The sequence below is a fragment of the Phyllobates terribilis genome, unplaced genomic scaffold (assembly GCF_046119375.1).
Source record: "Phyllobates terribilis strain yellow unplaced genomic scaffold, ASM4611937v1 Scaffold_1__5_contigs__length_1240528914, whole genome shotgun sequence".
Classification (NCBI taxonomy): Eukaryota; Metazoa; Chordata; class Amphibia; order Anura; family Dendrobatidae; genus Phyllobates; species Phyllobates terribilis.
The window spans coordinates 1,011,168,020-1,011,193,439 of NW_027362761.1; the positions used below are offsets into that span (position 1 = coordinate 1,011,168,020).

At 41.6% G+C, this 25,420-nt stretch overlaps 1 protein-coding gene across 2 annotated transcripts in view; it reads left to right on the forward strand.

Annotated features, from left to right (window-relative positions):
* The first annotated feature begins 248 nt into the window (after positions 1-248).
* MFAP3L (microfibril associated protein 3 like) overlaps positions 249-25,420 on the forward strand; it is a 40,106-nt gene continuing 14,934 nt past the window's right edge. The window contains exon 1 of one of the 2 annotated variants that reach the window (XM_073644018.1): positions 249-381. The gene's annotated coding sequence lies outside the window, so the exon portion shown is untranslated. The remainder of the gene's footprint in view (positions 382-25,420) is intronic. The other variant, XM_073644008.1, reaches the window with a different exon arrangement.

Below are 25,420 nucleotides of genomic sequence, written 5' to 3' on the forward strand. Positions count from 1 at the left end.
CTACTAGGGCGTGGTTAATAATCTAAAGCCCGCCCCCCTAAGTCTGGGCAGTGACGATTTGTGGCATGGGCGTATCACGCCGGCTGGAAGGAGGGCTACTAGAGTTCTCACTGGGCGGGGCTCTAAAGAAATGGCATTATGATAGGTGGATTGTCCTGTAGGCGTGAAAGAAGGTGACCGATGATTGGTCATGTCGTATGGGTGTGTTATAAAGTAATAAAGGGCGTTTGCATAGTAGAGTAAGGGCGTGGTGTCAAAGTAGTGGGCGTGGTTATAGGCTGTTGTGGGCGGGTGGTAGTGTTAGCCGCTGCGGTGGAGGCGCAGTGTCCGGAGCGCAGTGCTGAGCCGGGACCTGTACTGCGAGTAGAGCCCGGCATACAGGTAAGGAGCTGTCCGTTCCCCGCCGCCGACATGCGCCGCTGTGCGGCTGTGGAGAAGTGGTCGGCGCGGAGTTACCCCGTCCTGTGTGTGACACGGTTCCTTCACTTCTAGCCGCAGTTGTAGTTCTCTGCCCTTATCTGTAGTTATCACATCTATGGCTCTGTTATCTGTGCGGTCCCTGTAATCCTGTCACCTGTGGGTGTTCTTATCTGCCCTGACTGTCTGTGTCAGGACCAGGAGCACATGGATATAGCAGCTCTTGCTTCTGTGCACGATTATTATTTATTATTATTATAGTGCTATTTATTACATGGCGCTTTACATCTGAAGCACGCGACACTGTCCGCCTGCGCATGGACGCACATAACGCTTTGTGCGTGGACGGACACGATCCTGTCCGCCTGCGCATTAAATGAATGTGCACATGTCAGTGCGTTTCCACGGACTGTGTGTCTGTGGGAAAAATACGCTGACCTGTCCGTTTTTTGCACGCCGCACGGGCCGCAAAATATCCCATGCGCGTGCACACGGATGACATCCACGTGTCATCAGGAGCATATGTACCGGCGCCTCGGACTCAGCGGTACAGCTAGTTCTGTTCCCAAGCGCTGGGTGCTGAATGCTGCCCTCATCATTGTCCCCTGCTAGCACTGCAATCAGCAACAGCAGGGGACAATGTTGAGCGCAGTATTCTGCTCCGCTGTGTCCAAAACCTGTAAAAATAGTAAAATTAAAAAAAATCCTTATACTCACCTTTCCTAAGTGCCCCCTTCTGTAATCCACCTGACCGCTAACATGAGAAGCTGAGGAGAATGACTCGCTGCAGCAAGCGGGACCCTGACCAGCACTGAGCTCACTGAGCGATGTCCTGTCACTCACTGAGCTCAGCGCAGCTCCAGGGCCAGCTTACTGGAAAGAGTCATTCTCCTTGGCTCCTCAGCTTGTGTGGTCAGATGGATTACAGCGGGGGACACTTAGGACAGGTGAGTATAAGGATTTTTAAAAAAAAAAATCTTATTTTTACAGGTTTTGAACACAGCGGAGCAGAATACTACGCTCAACATTGTCCCCTGCTGGTTCTCATCGCAGTGCCGACAGGGTACAATGAGGAGGGCAGCATTTAGCACCCGGCGCTTGGGAACAGCACTAACTGTACCACTGATTCCCGGGCGCCAGTACGTGTGATCCTGATGCGGCACACGGTTGCCACACGTATCATACACCGATATCTCTGGTACTGGTTTTTCCAGTACCGGAAATATCCGGACGTGTGAAAGAGGCCTTGTCTGCAGCATGTCAATTCTTTGTGCGTTTTTGACGCTTTTTTCACCCATTAACTTCAATTGAGTCAGTCAAATACGCAGGTAAAAAAAATATTTGCTGCGGATTTGACTGACTCAATTGATGTAAAAAACGCTGCATGATCACAAAGAATTGACATGCTGCTGATTTAACGCAATGCAAACCCTGAGCAGAAAATTCCTGATTATGTGCACAGCACTTCAGGATTCTCCTTGCATTAGCTGGCGCACGGATTACCTAGCATTTTTGGCCCATTTCCGCGTGGAAGAAACGCTGCGAAAATGCACTGTGTGCACCCAGCCTTACAACCATTTTTCCTCCGGGCTAAAAGTGACTTGAGTCTTTTGCTCTTTATTCATTATTTAATTAGCCTTTTTTTTAAGCTTTTCTTGGCTGTTACTTATCCAGGTGTTTGAGTCTAGTCCATCATTTGCAACTTTTTTGAAATGTTGCAAAAAGTTTTACTGGAGTATAAGGCTATGTGCCCACGATGCAGAAATGCTCAGGATTTTTTCCTGAGCGTTTCTGCATCTCCCTGGCAGAAAAAAACGCATGCGGATTGTACATGCGTTTTCCTGCCAGGGACATGCGGAAGTGAAGCGTTCTTCACTTGCATTTCCGCATGCGGGTTGACAAGCGCTTTCCAAGCGATTTTAGAATCACTTGGAAAGTGCTTGACAACTCTGTCATACTATATAAATCCATGTAACCGGCATGGATTTATATAGTGTGACCCGAGAGAATGTCAAAAAATAAAAAATAAAGCTATACTTGCCTTCCGATGGCCCCCGCAGTCTTGCTGCGCTCCTGTGGTGGTTGCCGGCATATCGCGGTACGCTGTACTGAAGGACCTGTCATCACATGACTCTGACGTCACCGCAGGTCCTTCAGTCCTGCGCGATCTATCGGCAAGCACAGGGAAGGAGTCCGGGGGCCGTCGGAAGGTGAATATAATCTTTATTTTTTATTTTATTCTTTTTTTTCAGCTTTTAATGGTACCTGGGTGCGGAGGAGAGTCTCCTGTCCTCCACACCCGGGTACCATCCGCACATTAGAACACGCCAATTACGCATGTACAGATGCAGTCTTGCGGAATTGGCGCGTTCTAATGCAAGTCAATGGCGGCGAAAACGCAGCACTTCTGCAAAATAATTGGTAGGGCTGCGTTTTTTTCCGCAATGATAATCCGCAGCGGAAATTTCCGCAGCATGTGCACAGCACATGCGGATTATCATTGGGGAACATGGCAGGCCTTCTACCATGCGTTTTTTAAGCGTTTCTGCAGCGTTTTTGCCTCTGCGGAAACGCTTAAAAAACGCATTGTGGGCACACAGCCTTAAATTAATTTTATTTTTGTGTAGTTGAGAAGTAACATCTGACTTTTTAAAGTCTCATGCAACTCTAAAAAGTCATAAAATGATCACCGTTCTCACATGAAAGGTACGTACAGCAGCCATCACCTGTGCTTTTATATAGACAGGGCTGTGTGTAGTGCTAAAGTGGCGGCCCCTCCTCCATTATTGTCTATGCCAGTCACAGCTGTGCGCCTGCCCCGTGGCAGCACAATCATTCATGCAGTCTTATCGCTGGTGCAACGTGTTCACAGTGACCTAGAATAGTAACCCCCAGGTCTCATTCACATGTCCATGAGTTTTATTATTTTTGGGTACAAGAAAAAAACAGACCATTTTTCATCACTGCGCTGAAACCAATTTTTGGCCATTTTTGGACCAGGTGTTTTGGGGCATCAGGGTAGAATTAAATTTTTTTATAGTATACAGAAAAAAAAATCCAGATTTCTACTCATTAAACAATATAAATAAAATAAAGACTCTGCTCGTATGACACATGGACGGGATCCAAGCTCTGTTTTTGTTTTACAATTGGCATTTTAAAAAAAACAAGCGTGCAGCCCCCATAGATTGTAATGGATTCATGTTCTTCTACTAAATAAAAAACGGATAGAATAAGTACGTGAAGACGGACATCTGAATGAGCCCTCAAACGTGTAGGGTTAGCGGGCAGCACTCTTCAAAGGACAAAAGAGCAGATCAGGTGCAAAATCCAAGGAACCCACTTGGACACTGCATGGACAGGAAAATGGTAGACTGCGTCCAGCAGGTGACGAAGTTCAAGACATCTCCACTCTGCCATACAAAGGACGCAACGTTTCATGCTTGATAAGGACCTGTGACCGGTCGAAACGTCACCTGCTGGACACTGTCTACTGTCTGAATGAGGCCTGACAGTAAGCGAGTAAGTGGAGGCAGCGCTAGTCAGAGGTCACAGACACGAGGAAACATCCTGGACACCAGCGCTGAGCACCCCTTGCTGTCTGCACAGCATTCCCGTCAGTATGTCTTGGAAGCTATCTTTAGGCTGACTTAGCCAGCAAAGCTTGAAGTCATTGCACTTGTACCTGCTTGCCATTACTTGCTGGTTTTTCAACAGCTGGATTGCTTTAATAGCTGATCTCCAGACAGCATCATGTTTGCACAAGTTTGGGGTTAGACGACTCTCTGGCACGCTTGGTTTAGGAATGTGATGGAGCTGTAACAAGCCAGATCAAAGTGCTTTATGACAAAGTGCAATGCTCAGTGTGCAAGATCTACAAAGCAAAGCTGTGTCCAACCAAATGTTTTATATAAATACATTCTGAACTGTTCGGATGATATCTGTCCAAGGTGTACCCTTTACATGTCATTTTACTCATGTGGTCTTATTCTATTCATGCTCACAAGCGCATGGCGGACATATGGAATACAACTCATGCCCGCAAATTGGTGCCAACAGAAGTTAGTGCTGATCTACTCCGATACAGAAGGAAAATACCGGGATTGAGCTGCAGACAGAACCGCATGCTTCTTACTCTCCTTTACATTATGGAATAGTTCACTTTGTTGGACTATGAGAAAATGTTCTGAACAAAAACACATTTGGAAAAAATGTCTCTCCGAGCTTGTCATGGGCTGATACTATACTCGTCTGTGCCTCTAACTTTATATTGAGACACCCCACTAAATCTGTGAGAGAGAAAATGTTGTATCACTTGCCCCACAATGTAACATGTGTAGAAAAACTCATGGATCTCACATCCAAAATTTTATACATTGATGTGTTGCAACCAGGAAAAATTTTACAAAACTGATCTTTTTTTTTTAAATCAAATTCTTTTTCTAAAACATTTTTCAAGTAATTACAACCATGGGGAACATCTGCACTAATAAATCACATACAAAAAACAGAAAAAATGATAACACCCCCCGCCCCCCCCCCCTTCCGAAACACAGGTCCTGGAACTGTTTTTATATCAGAAGATTAGAGTATCTTCTGTATGTCATATTGTGTCTTGGGGATGCTCCCTCTTCAATTAAACCGGTATTGACTGTTTTGGAAGAATTTAAAAAATGGTCGGGACTGCTCATAAACTGGGACAAATCGATTCTCATGCCCTTAGATCCGATATCAGATTCAAGCTGTGTGCCCACGATGCGGATTTAATGCGTTTCCGCGGCGAAAACGCATTAAAAACGCATGTTAAGTTGTCTGCCATGTTTCCCAATGATAATCCTCATGTGCTGTGTACATGCTGCGGAAATTTCTGCTGCGGATTATCATTGCGGAAAAATCCGCAGCACTACCATTGATCTTGCGGAATCTTGCATTGAACCGCATAACATCCGCATGAATACAAGTATGCATGCGGATGTTATGCGATTCAATGCGTGGATGGTACCCGGGTCTGCAGAAGAGGAGTCTCTCCTCCAGACCTGGGTACCATAGTACCTGTAGTTAAAAATAATAATAAAATGAAAAAAAAACAAAACATATACTCACCTTCTGATGGCCCCCTGTCTGCTCCCAGCGGTGCTGCTGGCTCTTTAGTTGCTCGCGGTGGTGTCAAAGGCCCTTCCATGACGTCATTTAGTCATGTGACAGGTCACGTAACCGCTGACGTCGGCGGCCGCGTGACCTGTCACATGACTAAATGACGTCATGGAAGGTCCTTTTTAGAGCACCGCGAGCTGCCGAAGACACCGGACGCATCGGAGAAGGAGACCGGGAGCCATCGGAAGGTGCGTATAATAATATTTTTTTTATTTTTATTCTTTTTTTTTTTTCAATTATTGATGCTGCGTTTGCAGCATTGTAACTTGGTCACACTATATAAATCCATGTCGGTTGCATGGATTTATATAGTGTGACCAAGTTGTCAAGCACTTTTCCAAGTGATGCTAAAATCGCTTTGAAAAGCGTTTAACAACCCGCATGCGAAATCGCATGTTCAAAACGCTTCACAAACGCTTCTACCTAGAATAAAAAAATGTATGTAAAATCCGCATGCGTTTTTTCTGCCAGGGAGATGAAGAAACGCTCAGGAAAAATCCGGAGCATTTCTGCATCCTGGGCACTTAGCCTCACAGTGGATGGATTCCAGTAACATTCAAGTGGTAAAAGAACATGAAGCCCACTACCACGTCTCAGCGAACCTCTTAATGGGTCCCTGACTTTAAAGGTGTGGTGACCACTGCCGAAGTGATACTTCATCAGTAGAGGGAGTGACCCAAACGCACCACAGCACCCATGATTCAAAGTCCACATGGCTCCAGGTCACCCAACAATCATAGCACCAATGGCCACCGCAATGCACCAACACCAAGTAAATAGATAAAAATGCTTCATAATGTATCACATTATAGAGATATATAATAAAAATTATAAAAAAAAACTACAGACCCTCATAGCCACTATATAGGGGTTATTCACAGTCCATGCATATACTTCTTTATGCATGAGCGCTTCAGCTTCAATATTGGATCTAAAATGTCTTCCTATATCAGATTAGGTGGGGATCAAATCTTGGCAGCTCAACTTGGTATCTGACCAGCGGTGCCCTTTTCATTGTTTACTTGGCATAGCTCAGAACTTTTTAGTAATACAAGATACCGCCATTACTAAATAGTGAACTTGCCCAGTAAACATTAAAGGGGAGTCCTGCAGCCTCTTTAATCAGTTGGTCGGTGAAGGGCGCTAAGAGTCGGACCAAGCGTTTTTGATGGGCTCTCTTAAGGATAGGCCATCAGGTTTGTAGGTTTGGTAATCTCCATTGAAAGACCAACATCTTAGGTTTTTGGTGCAGGAGATACTGATTTGTCAGGCCTCAGTACTAGAGCTTCATGAGTACTTGGACACTTTATAGCTGTGTTGTTGCTACAGACGGCCATTTTTAAAGAGTTCTATCTGGCGACACATTCCTTGATGTCAGTGAGTAGAGACCTCACTTGATATTTCTATCCATAGGTAAACACTTTATTATTGGTATGAATAAGTCCCTTAATTAGATGGGGATGTGGTTGTGCCATGCCTTGTTCATCTTACCAGCACATTACCCCCAACATTTCTGGAAGATCTGAATGTGCTATATTTTCTTTCCCATAGATTTTTTTTTTTTTTTCATAATTTGTCCTTTTTTGTAACTTTATAATGTGTAAAGAATTTATAAAGTTGTAGCTAAATATGGTCCTATAATGATTCCCCAATTCATTCATAGTATGTTATACGTTACATCTACCATATACTGGTAACCAGTATCCTAACTAGTACTTGTAACAAGAACCTTTGTCCAAAAAGGAAAAGTCTTCTGTAAACACTGAGGTTACTTGTATCTCTTATGCAAAGCTTTTTAAGCCCATGTTGGATCTCGACCAAAGGCATGTAAAAAAAAAAAAAAAAATGCTCAGCATGTAAAATAAGTCATTTTATGGTAATTGCGAAACAAGACGATTTGCCATAGAAATAATGTGCATTTGACGCATTCCCCCAAGAATCCCAGCTGCATGCCAGTGCCCTTCTATATGGCCCTGAGAATGACTACACTGGAAGCCCCGTGATATATTTCAGATTTACTAGTTTTATTAGCGTAATAAATGCCTCTTTAAAACCAATCTTTCACCTGCACCTGCTGCTCTGTATAAGGCCAACAGGGACGGGTTCACTCTATTAGCCCAAATGGCACAAAAGTAAGGAGCTGCCTCCAAGTTACGCCTCATTCATACATCTGTGGTTGTGGTTTTTTTTTTTGTCCAAAAAAGTGTGAAGGATGCAATTTCCATCCATTTTTAGTCCATGTGTCTGTTTTTACCATCAGTGTGACATCCATTTTCTTGTATGTGGGGGAAAAAAAATCCAAACTTCAGCAACCCATTAAAGGGAACCTGTCAAGTAAAAAAACACTATTAACCTGCAGATATGGGGTTAATGGCGTTTTGAATCTGCCGGCACTTAGACCCCTCTGCTGGGAGAATATGAACTTTATTCCTCCCAGTAGCGTTCAGGTTTCAGTCATGGAGGCTTCGCCGATGCGGGTTTAGTCACCATTCTGTGTATAGAGAGCGGCAGCTGTAACCGTGCCCCCGGCACTGACTGACTGACAGCCAGCCAGACCTAATGCTGAGCTGCTGTCAGTCAGTGTCGGTGGTGCGTTTACAGCCGCCGCTCTTTATACACAGAGTGGTGACTGAACGCCAAATGCTGCCGGGAGTAAATGAGCTCATTTCCTCCCGACAGTGGGGCTCGAATTGCGGGCGCCGGCCAGGTTCAGAACACTGTTAACCTACAGATTAACCCCATATCTGCCGGTTAATTTTTTTTTCTCATGACCGGTTCCCTTTAAACTGTTAAAAACATACAGCACCTGGATGCTGGATGACATGTTCCCATAGACTAAAGTGGGTACGTATTCTGTCCATAAAAAACGGATATCAGAATGAGGCCTTCTCAGAGTTGGCTGTATTCACAATGGTCAACATGATTGATGGCTGGCTACTGAGTGTGCAGACCTGTACCTGTGAAATACTGTCCTTACAGAAATCAGCATGTTCATGTGGCATCAATGGTGCGCGGCCTTTATTGTTAGTGTCATTGTAAGGCCACGGCCCCACTATCAGTATTTGGTCAGTATTCGGTCAGTATTTTTTCTCAGGAGTGGGAGCCAAAACCAGGTGAGGAACAATCAGAGAAAAGGTATAATAGAAACAAGGCACCAATTCTGCATTTATCACCCACTCCTGGTTTTGGCTCCCACTCCTGAGAAAAAATACTGACCAAATACTGATAGTGGGGCCATGGCCTAATAGAAAGACTAGGCGGCACGCACTACACGCGGTACTTTCAGACAGGCTATGGGCAATGGCCACTTCAGGCAAAGGCCCATGAAAGCGTCATGTGATGCAAATCAGCAGTTGCCTGTAGCGCATCTCGATAACGCCCCCTACCTGTCTGTGTTTGCTTTTATGGATTTAAGTCAATAATTAGGATAGTACCGCGTGTGGTGCGTGCCACCTCATCTTCCTATTGAAATTGATACAAGATCTAAGACACTACTCTATCCGGAGAGGTGGCATTACTTACACCCACAGTCGTATGCCAACTGCATGTCTATAGCTCACACAGGGGATGACTAGGAGTATGTGCACCCAACATCTTTTTTTAGGCAGATTCTGTCACGGAAACAACCTGAAAAACCTTTCAGAAAACATTCAGAACAATGAACATAAGCATTTCTCTGTAAAAACGACTCGCTGTGCATATGTTCAAGCTTTTGAACGTCTTTTAACTACTTCAGCTTTCTAAAAAGCCAAGCAGTTAAAAGAAGTGACCGGACCATTCTTCAGTTGATTTCTTCTGGGAAGACTCTCCTTCACAATACAAGTCGATAGGAAAGCTCAAAAGATGCCTGAACATCTTTTGGAGCATTTTGCCATCATTTTTGCTTAAAAAAACCTTGTCAGTTTCTTTATAATTCAGTGGAGCGTGAAAAAAGACCCGACAATGACCGTAAGAAAGAAGTCCCAAAAACCACTGGAAAACCGCCTGTGGCCAAAAATGTCGGAGAGAAAGCTCAGGAAAGAACTGAAGAAAACCATCACGCAAGATTCTTCAGGAAATTAATTGCCAGAATTTCCTGAGGCGTCTGCTGCTTGGAAAAACTCGGCAGCTTCGCCTGAGTTTAAAGACGTCTTGTGCACATAATCTAAAATTTACAGATCTTTTATTGACAAAATACCAAGACACTACTGTTCTCATGGTGATGCCTCGGCCCTGGATCACATTGCAGGTGAAGCTGGTAATTCTCTATAGTAATCGAGCAAGAAAAAGAACAGGAATAAGAGTAAACAGAGTTTCCCTTTTGGGTTTTCTGACACCTAAACACTTCTTGGCAAGTGTGCTTCTCCTTGAATCGTGCCCCTGTATGCGCCTCCTCTGTTTCCCAGTCTACTATACTTTGTGGCTTGTCACATTTTATGAGCAGGACTCTCTCCTAATGTATCATCAGGTTTTGCTGCATTTATAGTTTTCTCCTAGACGCCAGTCATTTCTGTGCTGCTTTTATATATTTCTCTGATGTTTTACAACCTGTAAATGTCTTATACTATGCAAGAGCGCAGAAGATGACGAGCTCTAGAAATAAATACTAGTAATGTGAATTATAAATTGTACTCCATTAATTATAGTCCTGCGCGCTTCACATCATCGTAATTATACAGAGATCGAATTAGGGAGAGTCTGATATAAATAGCAAGAGGGCATGATGTCCATTGTGTGGTGACCTTCAGCTCCAGAAAAATGACCTCAATGCAACATTAATAAAATCTGATAGGCACTGGATTTTTGGATATTCTGGATCATTAGATATTCTTATACAAATTTAAAAATGTCATGAGAAGAGTTGTCTAAGGGGGGACATGATTATCCTGTACATTATTGGCCCATACAAAAAGTGTGGTCTAAAGCTGTTTTATGTAAATATACCCTTGAAATTTTTCTGAATGCTTATCCACAGTTGAGCTCAGGAGGGAAAAATTAGCTTTTAAAGGGAACCTTATAGCTGACACAACTTGACCAATCCTTGGGCAGTATGTATGAGGCACCGGCTGCATGGTTTCAGCAATATATGATTAATTTTTAAATGCTGCAACTTTTCGAAAAAAAACATTAATTGCCGCTGAGAACCGAGCCATACAGGTGACTTTTCAGACAGATAGGTCCCCGACGCCTGTGTATCTGGCAGCATGCTTCAGCTGTCAGGTTCACTTTAAGGTAGACTGGGTCATACATTATGAATGTACTTAAACCCCTTATCTTTATCCTTTCCCATCCGTCAGTTGAACTTGATGGACATGTGATTGGCTGCAGCAGTCATGTGTTGTAGTTGTGACATCACTACTGCAGCCACGTCAACAAAGACTGTGAACCGCAGTAGAGAGGAAGGGGGTAAACATTGGCGAATTTAGAAAAAAAAAAAAAAAATTCTGGTCTGGGGTAACAGGATCATATATATCCACAAAGAAATTATCGGAAGCACGTCGCTCCTTGTAATTAGGTTATATGTGCTGCTGACAACATAACTGTATGGAGACAGAACACTGGTACTAGAGATCGTTCTGTCCCCAACAGTGTGAAGCCAAGCATCTTGTGTACAGTAGTGTTCGAAATAATAGCAGTGTGTTCAAAAACATGAGTTATGCACAAAATCTTTATACCAGCTGTTATTTCCATGCATTGGGAACATTGCACGCTGTTTTCTAATTCAAAACATGACGAGAAATGTATATAATTTTTAACTAGTTTACATAAAATAACAAAAAATGAACATTGGGCTGTTCTAAAAAATAACAATTTCTGCATTTGTCTTTACAAACTCACAATATGTACTTTTTTTTTTTTTTTAAGGATTTAGCATTCCTGTAAATCACTAACCTAATATTTAGTTGTATGCCCAGTTTTTTAGAGCTGCTTAACATCTATGTTGCATAGAGTCAACCAACTTCTGGCACCTGTCAACTGTTATTCCAGCCCAGGATGCTTTCACTACATCCCACAATTTTTTGGCATTTGTTGGCTTTGCCTCAGAAACGGCATTTTTGATGTCACCCCACAAGTGTTCTATCGGATTAAGGTCCGGAGATTGGGCTGGCCACTCCATGACCTCAATTTTGTTGGACTGGAACCAAGATTTTGCTTGTTTACTGGTGTGTTTAGAGTCGTTGTTTTGTTGAAACGCCCATTTCAAGGGCATATCCTCTTCAGGTCGAGACAACATGACCTCTTCAAGTATTTTAATATATGCAAACTGGTCCATGATCCCTGGTATGCGGTAAATAGGTCCAGCACCATAGAAAGAGAAATATGCCCATATCATGATGCTTGTACCGCCATGCTTCACTGGCTTCAGAGTGTACTGTGGCTTGAATGTAGTTTTGGGGGTCGTCTCTTGAACTGTCTGTGGCCCTTGGACCCAAAACAATTTTACTTTCATCAGTCCACAAAATGTTTCTCAATTTCTCTTTAGGCCAGTTGATGTGTTCTTTGGCAAATTGTATCCGCTTCAGTACGTGCCTTTGGGCCAGTGGGACTTTGCGGGGACTTCTTGCTAAGACATTAGCTTCACACAGCCGTCTTATAACTGTCCACAGTACTCACAGGTAACTTGACACTGTCTTTGATCATCCCAGAGCTGATCATTGGCTGAGCCTTTGCCATTCTGGCTATTCTTCGATCCATTCGAATGGTAGTCTTCGTTTTTCTTCCACGTCTCTCTGTTTTTGTTTTTCCATTATAAAGCATTGGAGATCATTTTAGCTGAACAGCCTATCATTGTCTGCCCTTCTTTATAAGTTTTACCCTCTCCAATCAACTTTTTAATCGAAGTACGCTGTTCTTCTGAACAGTATCTCGAACGACCCATATTTTTCAGGCTTTCAAGGAGAAATGCATGTACAACATGTGCTGGCTTCACCCTTAAATAAGGGCCACCTGATTCACACCTGTTTCTCCACAGAATGATTGACCTCACTAATTGAACTCCACACTGCTATTTTGAACACGCCCCTTTCAATTAATTATTCAAATACACAGACTCAGAAACATGCAGATCATAAATGCGGAGTTTGTTGGTTTTCTTAGAATCTACTGCACCAACTGGAAAATTGTTTGACATGTGGTAATATAATTTATACCAAAAACAATGATTAATCTGGTTAGTAATATTGGACTGCTATTATTTTGAACACTACTGTATAGTCAATCAGTGCTCATTGCATTGACGTTACAGGTGGAAAGTATAGGTGTAAAATATGATATAAGGTTTTTTCTTTTTGCCAAACGTGTAGCCGTTGTCTTCTGTCCACTTTGCCATGATTTTTGGTTGTAGCGTTTGATACCGGATTTTAGTTCCCTAGCACCAGCATCTTGGTGTGTGTTTTTTTGTGTTTATTTTTTTCCCAGATGACTGACATGTTTATTTCTTCTATTGAGCTGCTACATTCGGTGCCAGTTTTCTGACATAAAAGGGCATTGCAGCTGCTGAGCTTAACATTGCAGTCTGCTGGGAAAAAGTGAGCACTCAGGCAAATGACAGGGCTTGCCACGCCTGAATGGAGGCAAAATGTGTGAAAATAGTTAATTTGCTGTATAAGCTGTCTGCCCTTCCTGGTTATGTCTCAGTCAACATCTAAATTAGTTCTGTAAAGGCTTTTCTTCCTTTGTTTTGTTTTTTTCTTGTCCTAGTAATATCAGACTTCTTGTACTTAGTTTTTTGGTCTCAACTGTGCATAAAATTGAAGATGCATATCGTGTGTACTGTGTGCTAGATCCATATTCATAAAGCATTTTCACTTACATGAACCATACACTAGTACAAAAATGGAACGCTTATCTGAGCAGGGGAGGCAGCAAGGGGCAAATGGAGAGCACCATGTAGTATGACTGTACATGAGAAACGTGTAGTCCCTTTTCGGTGCTTTAAAGAGGTTGTCAACTAATTAAATTAAAAAGGAGGATCTATCCTTAGGATAGGTCATCAATCAATGTCTGATCGGCCGGGGTCCGACACCCCTGCCGATTTGCTGTTATCGATGGCGGCCACCGGCCGGAAGTGCTCACTTGCTAAGCTGATCCGTCTACTTGTAGCGACAGCCTAAAAGCACTACATATCCGCCTCATATTGATTTTGCATAGCTGGTGGATGTGCAGTACCAAGTCCCTGCCTCTACAACTAGACAGCGGCTGCCGTTGCCGACACCAGTAACAGCTGATCGGAGGGGGGCTGGGTGTTGGACCCCGGCCAGTCAGACATTAATGACCTATCCTAAGGATAAGTCAATAATGTAAAAGTAGTGGACAACCTCTTTAAGCAGCCCAACACCATGGATATCTCTTGTCTGAGTGTTCCTGTGTTTTCAATGGAGAGAGGGGAGTGACAGCTAGACTCGCCTGCCCTTGGCTTATCTACTCTGAGAACAAAATAATTGAGGCTTTAAATGGATTTAGTTTCAAATTTTCTGGGTTGCAGATTTATAAAATGACAATCACAGCTGTTACTCTCCTTCCCGGGGGTTCAGTGCCGCTACTTCACTATTCCTCCGCTCTTTGTTGATAGACTGCAGTGGTGACATCTTGCCTACAGCGCACATCACTGCTGCAACCAATTGCTGGGCTCAGCGGTTCATGCCATCTAGATCCACATCACTGCTGAGCACAGTGGATGGCTGAAGCAATGACCGGCTCTCTAGATGAGACGTCACCACTACAGACTCAGCTCCAATCCTATGGGCACATAACATTTCAAACTGTACAACCTCTTTAAATTTAAACTACCCAATCATTATCTCACAGAGATAATCTGTCATAAGAGAGTCAAAAGCCCTACATACACATGTTCAGCTGGCGCTGACAAAAATGGAGGGTTCAGCTTACTTTTAAAGGGGTTGTCTAGTCTGCTGCTAAAAGTCTGCAGTCATTTTATATGACTGCAGACTTCTGAATCCTTACAGCGTGTGCACTGCGCACTGTCAGGATTCTCCGGTAATTGCTGGAGAGACATGTGATTTGCATACTTACGGTCATGTGCCGGCTAGACTTGCTCGGCTGCAAGACCACGGACATCTAGGTGGAATATTTGCGGAAGTATGCAAATTGCTTACTTGTGGTCACGTGACCGCTAATTTGCCAGAAATACCAGAGAATCGTACTATATGGATTCAGAGGTCTGTAGTCACTACATAGCAAAAGACCGGAAAACCCCTTTAATCTAAAGTGTATGGGGTGCATTTAGTTTGTGTGTGAACTATAATTATGTACTTGTTTTTATTTTTTTATCTGATATACAATACATCAGCCTATATTATGCATTATTGGGTGATACATTAAAATTTAAGTATTTAGTACTTCGGCCACGCTGTTAGGAAGGGTCCCCCTCTGTTTCCATAAGAACAGTCCACTGATTAGTCATTTTACCATCATATCAATCCCCCATATTGTTTACACTGCAATTAGGATAAAAAAATATGGGGTAAAATAGGAAATGTTAGTGAATTCATACAGCTGCATTTCACGTGGTCCAATTTGCGATCTATACCTGCCCGATGCTGTGTGCAAATTAATTAATCATACTCTATTGGGCAAAGAAGTCTTAAATAATTGTAACTATACTAGATGGACCCCTGACTATTTTAGGTATTCCATGTGTGTAGTGTGATGTATACATGGTGGATCATTGGATTGGAATAAATCCTCTTGGCCTGTGTCCAGTGTAGGACAAAGATGCTCATTCATATCCCCTACGTAACTTGGAACAAAGCGGGGTTTCACCGAGCCTCTTGATTGTGGGAACACTCTCGTTTTTGAAGACAGTGTGACCAGTGTGTAGAGAGGAGAAATCACAAGGACATGGGAGGTTAGCCATCTCTTCAGGCTGGTAAATTATGCAATTTTTTAGGATCTTATATAATTGGGCATATCCATCTAAAAGAAATTTGCTGCTTGTTGTGGATATTGACACACAATTCTGGATTGTCGTAAATGATTAAAGTTATTGCATCCAGACTTTCTATCCAATCCATGGAATGAACATATACCCATTTATATTCTGTGTGAAAGTTTAAAAAAAAATAAAAAATGCGGAGACGTGGCTGTCTTCAATTTGATTTAAAAATCAAAATCGCCCATTCAAGTCAATGAGTCAGCCGAAAATAAATAAATTTGGACAGCATATGGATGCCATCTATGTTCATTCGAATACAGTCTGATTTTTACATTCTAATGGGTCGAAGAAGCTTGGAATTCCTTTTTTTTTCCCCTCGCAAACGAGAAAAACTAATGGTAAACAGGGACACATGGACCAAAGGTAGATGAATATTGGATACAGATCTGAAAAAAAATCAACATCTATCCATATTTCTTGATTGCAAAAAAAAAGAAAATGAGTGTAATATAACTGCCTACAACTGTGGAACTGAACCATATCAAGGCTATGTGCATATGACGTCTTTTAAACATGTCCAAACCCTGTAAGTTTTTCAGGGGGTAGAATCCTTAGGACACGCTGACGTCATCGTTTTTTTCTTTGGTGGGGGGGGGGGGGGGGGGGCGTTTTTGCAATGACTTTTGGCTGCTGGCTTTTTATATTTTTTACTTACTGATTTTTTTACTTGTATTGAATAAACTAATGAGCGGCTTCCAAGTAAAAGTCTCCCAAAGAATGGTCAGGTTCTCTTCTTTTAACCGCCTCACATCTCTCTAAGCCTGAAACGGTAAAGAGAAAAAGGCTCCAAAGTTACATTGCAGTGCATATGTTCGTGCTTTTTTAGGCGCATTACGGAATGTACCAGTCTGAAAAGGATCTCATGTGCACATACTATTAGGCTACGTTCCCACGATGAGCTTTTGGTTCAGTTTTGATGCTGCATCAAAAACTCAGCATCTTACAGTTTCAGCAAAGTGGATGGGATTTCTAGAAACCTCCTGCCCACTGTGCTTTTTTTTTTTTTTTTTTACTCGGCATACACTGACCTGCGGTGCACGTTTCATATCCGCAGCATGCCAATTTATCTTGCAGGTACGCTGAGCTTTTTGTACGGATTTTCCCCACAGATTTGCATTAGATGTGGAAAATCTACAGGTAAAAAAACACACATGCCCTTTTAGTGAGTTCCCGCTGCGGAAACGCATCAAAAACGCATGTAATCTGCACCTAAAATATGTCAATAAATTTTTGTCAAAGCCAAATACCAGGAAGTATAACAAATAAAACAGCTTTATTTAAAGCATGACACACCAAGGAGAGACCAAAAACGCATGTTAAAAAAAACATATAAACATGCAAAGAAAAACCGCAATTAACCTAATTTAAATAGGTGCAGAAATTCTGCAGCGTCCAAAAAAACTCACCAAAATCTCATTGTGGGAACGTAGCCTTATTTATACAAGAGTTCACTGTGATCAGGCATTTTTCACAGGATCAATCATAATCTATATGGTTGAGATCTGAGTGTGACAGATGGAAATAATGGTGCAGAGCAAAAAAACAAACTGCAAAGGTTTGGAAGCTTTTATTTTCTATGAAGCATGTACATTGTCCAGGTTTACATTTGCACTGGTTTTCTGTTTCGACATGGGAGCAGAAAACCGAAGATAGTGAATCGGTCGTATAATAAACGCCAATGGCGCCCAGCAAAACCCATTGAGTATAATGGGGTCTGCATTTAAGTCATGTCATGGTTTCCATCATTTTATGAGAAAAAATAGTACTGTGCACAGCATAATTATTTTATTTTTGTTTTGCAGGAGACACACTGTGAATAGATCAGTATTTTTAATTTTGGCACGGCCTTTCACCACAGAGAATGAGGCCCAGGCATCATCTTCATCTGTCAGTAGTAATAGTTTGAGCAGCCTTGATTTGTGAGACACGGAGCTGTGCCAAAAGATGATGGCATTGAGACACCATGGAACATCAGCACGATGATAAATGCCTAAAGAAATCCATGAAAAATCTGGTTAGAGAAATCTTAAAAAAATAAAAATAAAAAATAAATAATAATGGTGGGTGTAATGATCTCATGGGTGCCTGCCAGTGTAGCCTTGCTGTAAGACCCGCGCCTCTTTGTGGTTTTGCAGCACTGGGAATATCTGCTGTGGAGGATACGTACATAATTGGTACTTGCACAAAGTGCACAGCCAGCAATTTACTCATTTCTGCTGCCTGGTTACTGTCTTGTCGAGGCTTTGCTTCCTTGATGCAAGCCAGGGTGTTGGCAAGTGTGATTTTTTTTTTTTTTTTTTTACTGATTGTCCACAAAAAAATCATAGACTTGTTAATGTTCGATCCAATTTAGCGGATCACAATGTCCATTCAAGTAACTGGATCTGTATTTAAAAAAAAAAAAATTGGATGAAACGCAGATACCATCCAAGTGCTGTCAGTTTTTTTTATTATTTAAAAACTATCATTCACCAGAATTGGACTACCTCTTCTTTTCTTTTTTTTTTTTTTGCAACCACTTCACGACCTTGGATTTTCCGTTTTCGGTTTTTCCTCCCCTTCTTCCCAGAGCAATGACTTATTTATTTTTCCGTCAATATGGCCATATGAGGGCTTGTTTTTTGCAGGACGAGTTGTAATTTTGATTGACACCATTGATTTTACCATATATTGCAATTCAGTGCAGTGCAATTCCACAATTGTGGTGGGTTTTTTTTGGGTTTTTTTTTAATGTTTTTTTTTACCATGTTCACTAAATGCTAAACCTGATGACCTGGCAATATGATTCTCCCAGTCATTATGAGTTCGCAGATACCAAACATGTAAGTTTTGTATAAAAAAACAAACAAACAAAAAAAAAAAACACAACATAATTTTCCGAGAACCGTAATGTCTCCATTTTTCATGATCTGAGGCTGGGTAAGGGCTTATTATTTGTAGGCCGAGCTGACATTTTTATTGATACCATTTTGGAGAAGATACAATTTTTGATCACCTGTTATTGCATTTTATTGCAATGTTGAGGCAACAAAAAAAAAAATGTAATCCTGGCGTTTTTTTTTTTTTTTTCTTGTTACCAACTGGATGAATTATTTTTATATTTTGATAGATCAGGTGTTTCTGAACACGGCGATACAAAATATGTGCATTATTTATTTATTTATTTATTTTTAATTGTTTGATTTTAAAATGGCGGTGATTTGAACTTTTACATATTTTTAACATTTTTAAAACATAATTTTTTCATACTTTATACTTGGTTGAATAATCCCTTTAGGAGACTTGAAGCTGCGATCATCAGATCGCCTGTGCTACACATAGCAGGGCTTCAGTCTTGCTATGTGTAGCAAAAATCATCATCTCCTATGAATGCTGGCGTTCATAGGAATTCTGCAATGACCAGCACTGGGGTCTTTTGCATACCCCTGGCTGTCATGCCAACCCATCGACGCCCCGAGATCATGTGACAGGGGCGCCGATGGACGGGGTTTGTGATACCCTTCCGGTAAGCGCAAGTTAAATGTCACTGTCAGAGATTTAAAGCATCATTTAACATGTCAACAGCCACGGGTGGATCGCGATTCCACCCTCGGCTGTTAGGTGCACATGACAGCTGATCAGCTTTCATGTGCCTGAAAAGATGCGGGCTCAGCGCTGGAGCCTGCATCAAATGCCGAGACACGACCTATGATGTACCTATAGGTCGTGAAGGTGTTAATAGGAGTGGGCAGCCAGACACTGGTGATTTTTCCAAACAAGCTATTTTTAAAAGTGCACAGAAGACTCCTTGATGACACTAAAAGGGCCCAAATTTGTAGCAAGATCAGGCCTGAACCTTTGGGTTGTAGGATCCCACAACCCTGCGCAGCCATTTTTGTATGAAAAGCGTGATTTTACATCCTTTACTAAGGTGTTATCAAATGATAACCACGCTAATGATGTTACCATTCAAAATCCGCTTGGTAAAGGTTGCAGCATTGTGGGAGCAGAGTGAGATCTCAAGCTCGAAGAGGGTTTTGGGATCTTACAACCCAGAAGTTCTGAGCCAACTTTTACTGGAAAGTTGGGCCGTTTTGGGGGGATGTTGGGGAGTGCAAAAATAAACCCCTGAATGAGTCCTAGTAGAAGAGCTAGATAGCCAAGTGCAGTGAGAAAAAAAATCTATCCATTTTTGACGTACGTACCCAATCAATGTTTTTCAAACACTTACCCATTATAACTTGTGTTGCTATTCACATGTATGAGTTTTTTGCTGACCATGTCCACAAAAAAGTCACTGGTTCACAGATCAAAATTGCCCATACAAGTCTGAGTGTGTTAAAATCACATCAGGACATAGATGGCATCAGTGTGCAGCCCATACGCTGTCCATGACTAACATTGTAATGGACAGGAGAAGGTTATTTATTTGTATTTTTTTCATACTTGAAAATCACTGATTTCTCTGATGGTAAAATCTGAGCTGAAACACTGAAGACATTCGGACTGTTTTTTGTTTTTTTTTTTGCTCATATGAAAAGTCTCTGACATCTGTACCAATAAATTAAGGGTATGTTCACACCCAGCGATTGTGTGCAGTAGAAGCTGCATCTGAAACAGGACCTGTTTTCTAGTTAATGTTCTATTTAAAGAATAAAATGGCAGCGGCTGGATAAAAATACATTTGCGGTTTCATGTGCACCTCTCTCCTGGCAGGCCTCCATTCTTTTTCTTTATCCGTGGTCGGAATGCTATTTTGGATCATCATGTTGTTTATTTTTTATGTATTTTTGGCTTTGCTTCCTCAAAAGACTTTTCCACAGTATTACTTGGCCCCCGATTAGATGTAAAATGTTATTTTCTGAAGTAATTGGTAATATTTCTTCTTGGCTGATTCATGTGACCTGCACTTCGGTAGAGTCTGGTTACCGGTTTATACAGTGTAAAGTAGTGTTATTGTTCATTATTTATGGCTCTTTGTCCCAAATTTTTTATTTTTTTTTGTAGAGACTGACGGAGCTGATAAATATTTGAAACCGTTTTTGAGTCTTTTCACATTATTTTGCTTAGTACCATTGGGAGTTTGTGAATACAGACTGCAAAAAAAAAAAAAACGATGGTCATACAGTTATATGAAAAAGTTTGGGCACCCCTATTAATCTTAAGCTTAATGTTTTATAAAAATTGGTATTTTTGCAACAGCTATTTCAGTTTGATATATGTAATAACTGTTGGACACCGTAATGTTTCTGCCTTGAAATGAGGTTTATTGTACTAACAGAAAATGTGCAATCTGCATTCAAACAAAATTTGTCAGGTGCATAAGTATGGGCACCCTTATCATTTTCTTGTTTTAAATACTCCTACCTACTTTTTACAGACTTACTAAAGCACTTTTTTTGGTTTTGTAACCTCATTGAGCTTTGAACTTCATAGCCAGGTGTATGCAATCATGAGAAAAGCTACTTAAAGTGGCCACTTGCAAGTTGTTCTCCTGTTTGAATCTCCTCTGAAGAGCGGCATCATGGCCTCCTCAAAACAACTGTCAAATGATCTGAAAACAAAGATTATTCAACATAGTTGTTCAGGGCAAGGATACAAAAAGCTGTCTCAGAGATTTAACCTGTCAGTTTCCACTGTGAGGAACATAGTAAGGAAATGGAAGAACACAGGGACAGTTCTTGTTAAGGCCAGAAGTGGCAGGCCAAGAAAAACATCAGAAAGGCAGAGAAGAAGAATGGTGAGATCAGTCAAGGACAATCCTCAGACCACCTCCAGAGAGCTGCAGCATCAACTTGCTGCAGATGGTGTCACTGTGCATCGGTCAACTATACAACGCACTTTGCACAAGGAGAAGCTGTATGGGAGAGTGATGCGAAAGAAGCCGTTTCTGCAAGCACGCCACAAACCGAGTCGGCTGAGGTATGCAAAAGAACATTTGGAGAAGCCAATTTCTTTTTGGAAGAAGGTCCTGTGGACTGATGAAACCAAGATTGAGTTGTTTGGTCATACAAAAAGGCGTTATGCATGGCGGCAAAAAAACACAGCATTCCAAGAAAAACACTTGCTACCCACAGTAAAATTTGGTGGAGGTTGCATCATGCTTTGGGGCTGTGTGGCCAATGCCGGCACCGGGAATCTTGTTAAAGTTGAGGGACGCATGGATTCCACTCAGTATTAGCAGATTCTTGACAATAATGTTCAAGAATCAGTGACAAAGTTGAAGTTACGCAGGGGATGGATCTTTCAGCAAGACAATGATCCAAAACACCGCTCCAAATCTACTCAGGCATTCATGCAGAGGAACAATTACAATGTTCTGGAATGGCCATCCCAGTCCCCAGACCTGAATATCATTGAACATCTGTGGGATCATTTGAAGAGGGCTGTCCATGCTCAGCGACCATCAAACTTTACTGAACTGGAATTGTTTTGTAAAGAGGAATGGTCAAAAATACCTTCATCCAGGATCCAGGAACTCATTAAAAGCTACAGGAAGCGTCTAGAGGCTGTTATTTTTGCAAAAGGAGGATCTACTAAATATTAATGTCACTTTTCTGGTGAGGTGCCCATACTTATGCACCTGTCAAATTTTGTTTGAATGCAGATTGCACATTTTCTGTTAGTACAATAAACCTCATTTCAAGGCAGAAACATTACTGTGTCCAACAGTTATTACATATATCAAACTGAAATAGCTGTTGCAGAAATACCAATTTTTATAAAACATTAAGCTTAAGATTAATAGGGGTGCCCAAACATTTTCATATAACTGTATGTGTGTAACTGTATAGTTACTATGTTTTAGTAGCCTGGCAGTAAACTCCTAAAGATAAGCAAACTAAATAGGAAAAAAAAGATGGGGGGATTATTATTATACATGTGGAATTGGCTGAAACCTGTATAAATGCTGATCTGTAATCGATTGTCTAAAGGTACCCCCACACCTCCTGTAGATCTCCGCCAAACTGCTATTCCGCCGCCTCCCCCACCCCACCATACACATGTACGCTCAGTTCAGCCAAGCATGTATGTATTGAAATTGGAGAGGGTTGTGACCAGCGATTAGACACCTTTGGTGGCCTGTTTTCTCCAATCCAAAAATATAAAAATAAAAATAAGCCTCAAGCGTTTAAGTTCATTCAATTCTTCTTGATCCAAGCATCATCTGTCAGTTAAAGCTGTGAGACCCCCCATACAAAAAATTGTAAATTTGACTGACTTTGCTTTAATGTGTAAAGGGCCCCAAACTGTGAATGTAAACACAGCCAATATCGGCAGCTGATATTTTTGTGGCGACTTGCTACTTATTTCACTGCAAAATTAAATTTGGAGCAAAATCCACATCTGTGACATGTCAGTTAATGTGTGGACAATATGCATAGATGAGATTTGGTAAACTTTGGTTACAACGCTGTTAAGTCAGTTTTCTAATAGTAAAACCAAAGAGCTGAGCCAGAACAGATGTGGGTAGAAGTGCAATGTGTAGGTGCATTCACACGGTGGCCATTTAATAGACAAAACCTGGGATACAAACAAAATGAGCAAATACCCTGCAGTAAGTAAATAGTAATAGTACATGTAAATAACATACAGAACTTAGTTGACACTTTTTTGATCAAAAAAAGCGTAAGAGTCATCCCACAGTGACCAGGTGACCCAATCAGGACGGTCCTTAACTCTTATAGTTCACCTCACTATGTGCTAGCTGGTATCAAAATAGACTGGGGCAGAGCAGGATCCCGACCCAACTATACAGACACCTGCCCGTGGAAAGCTACAGTGCATTGTGAAAGTATTTGGCCCCCTTGAACTTTTCTACCTTTTGCCACATTTCTGGGTTCAAATATAAAGATATAAAATTCTAATTTTTTTGGGAAGAATCAACAACAAGTGGGACACAATCGTGAAGTGGAATTAAATTTATTGGAGATATTAAACTTTTTTAAAAAAATAAAAACTGAAAAGTGGGGCGTGCAATATTATTCGTCCCTCTTGAGTTAATACCTTGTAGCGCCACCTTTTGCTGCGATTACAGCTGCAAGTCGCTTGGGGTATGTCTTTCAGTTTTGCACGTCGAGAGGCTGAAATTCTTGCCCATTCTTCCATGCAAAACAGCTCAAGCTCCTTGAGGTTGGATGGAGGGCGTTTGTGAACAGCAGTTTTCAGCTCTTTCCACAGATTCTCGATTGGATTCAGGTCTGGACTTTGACTTGGCCATTCTAACACATGGATACGTTTATTTTTGAACCATTCCATTGTAGATTTTGCATTGTTTGGGATCATTGTCTTGTTGGAAGATAAATCTCCATCCCAGTCTCAGGTCTTTTGCAGACTGCAACAGGTTTTCTTCCAGAATGGTCCTGTAGTTGGCTCCGTCCATCTTCCCATCAATTTTAACCATCTTCCCTGTCCCTGCTGAAGAAAAGCAGGCCCAAACCATGATGCTGCCACCACCATGTTTGACAGTGTGGATGTTGTTTTGAAGGTGATGAGCTGTGTTGATTTTACGCCAAACATATCGTTTTGCAATGTGGCCAAAAAGTTCGATTTTGGTTTCATCTGACCAGAGCACCTTATTCCACGTGTTTGGTGTGTCTCCCAGGTGGCTTGTGGCAAACTTCAAACGAGACTTTTTATGGATCTCTTTGAGAAATGGCTTTCTTCTTGTCACTCTTCCATAAAGGCCAGATTTGTGCAGTGTACAACTGATTGTTGTCCTATGGACAGACTCTTCCCACCTCAGCTGTAGATCTCTGCAGTTCATCCAGAGTGATCATGGGCCTTTTGGCTGCATCTCTGATCAGTCTTCTCCTTGTTCGAGATGAAAGTTTAGATGGACTGCTGGGTCTTGGTAGATTTGCAGTGGTCTGATACTCCTTCCATTTCAATATGATTGCTTGCACAGTGCTCCTTGAGATGGGAAATCTTTTTTGTATCCAAATCCAGCTTTAAACTTCACCACAACAGTATCTCGGACCGGCCTGGTGTGTTCCTTGGTCTTCATGATGCTCTCTGCACTTGAAACAGAGCCCTGAGACTATCACAGAGCAGGTGCATTTATACGGAGACTTGATTACACACAGGTGGATTCTATTTATCATTACCAGTCATTTAGGACAACATTGGATCATTCAGAGATCCGCACTGAACTTCTGGAGTGAGTTTACTGCACTGAAAGTAAAGGGGCCGAATAATATTGCACGCCCCACTTTTCAGTTTTTAATTTGTTAACAAAGTTTAAAATATCCAATAAATTTCGTTCCACTTCACGATTGTGTCCCACTTGTTGATTCTTCCCAAAAAAAATTAGAATTTTATATCTTTATGTTTGAAGCCAGAAATGTGGCAAAAGGTAGAAAAGTTCAAGGGGGCCAAATACTTTCACAATGCACTGTATATAGGCAAAATGCTCAGCCCAAAAAGGGGGAGCCACATCCCTGTTTGTACAAAAAAAACAAAGAAATGAGCCAGAACACATGTGTAGGTGATCATTCACACTGTGGCCATTTAACAGACAGAGCCAGTTTTCAGCTACCTGTTAAGTTCACACGATGGAACAGGCAGCATCTTAAAGTTCCAGCAAAGTGGATGGGATTTATAGAAATCTTATGTCCACTATATTCTATACCGCAGCGTATACTGACCTGCGATGCGTTTTTGAAATGCCAATCTCTCTTGCGACTATACTGACTTTTGTGTTTAACTTTTCCCCATAGATTTGCACTAAAAATGCATGTATCAGCACATGACTGTATCAATAAGGTTTTGTCAAAGCCAAATATCAACATCATAGCTGTATTTAAAACATGACAAAAAGAGACAAACACCACCGCATCAAAAATGCAAGTAACCTAATTCAGCTCTATATGTGCAGAAATGCTGCAACATCAAAAACTCTCCAACTTCTCATCATAGGAACATAATAGCCTAAGG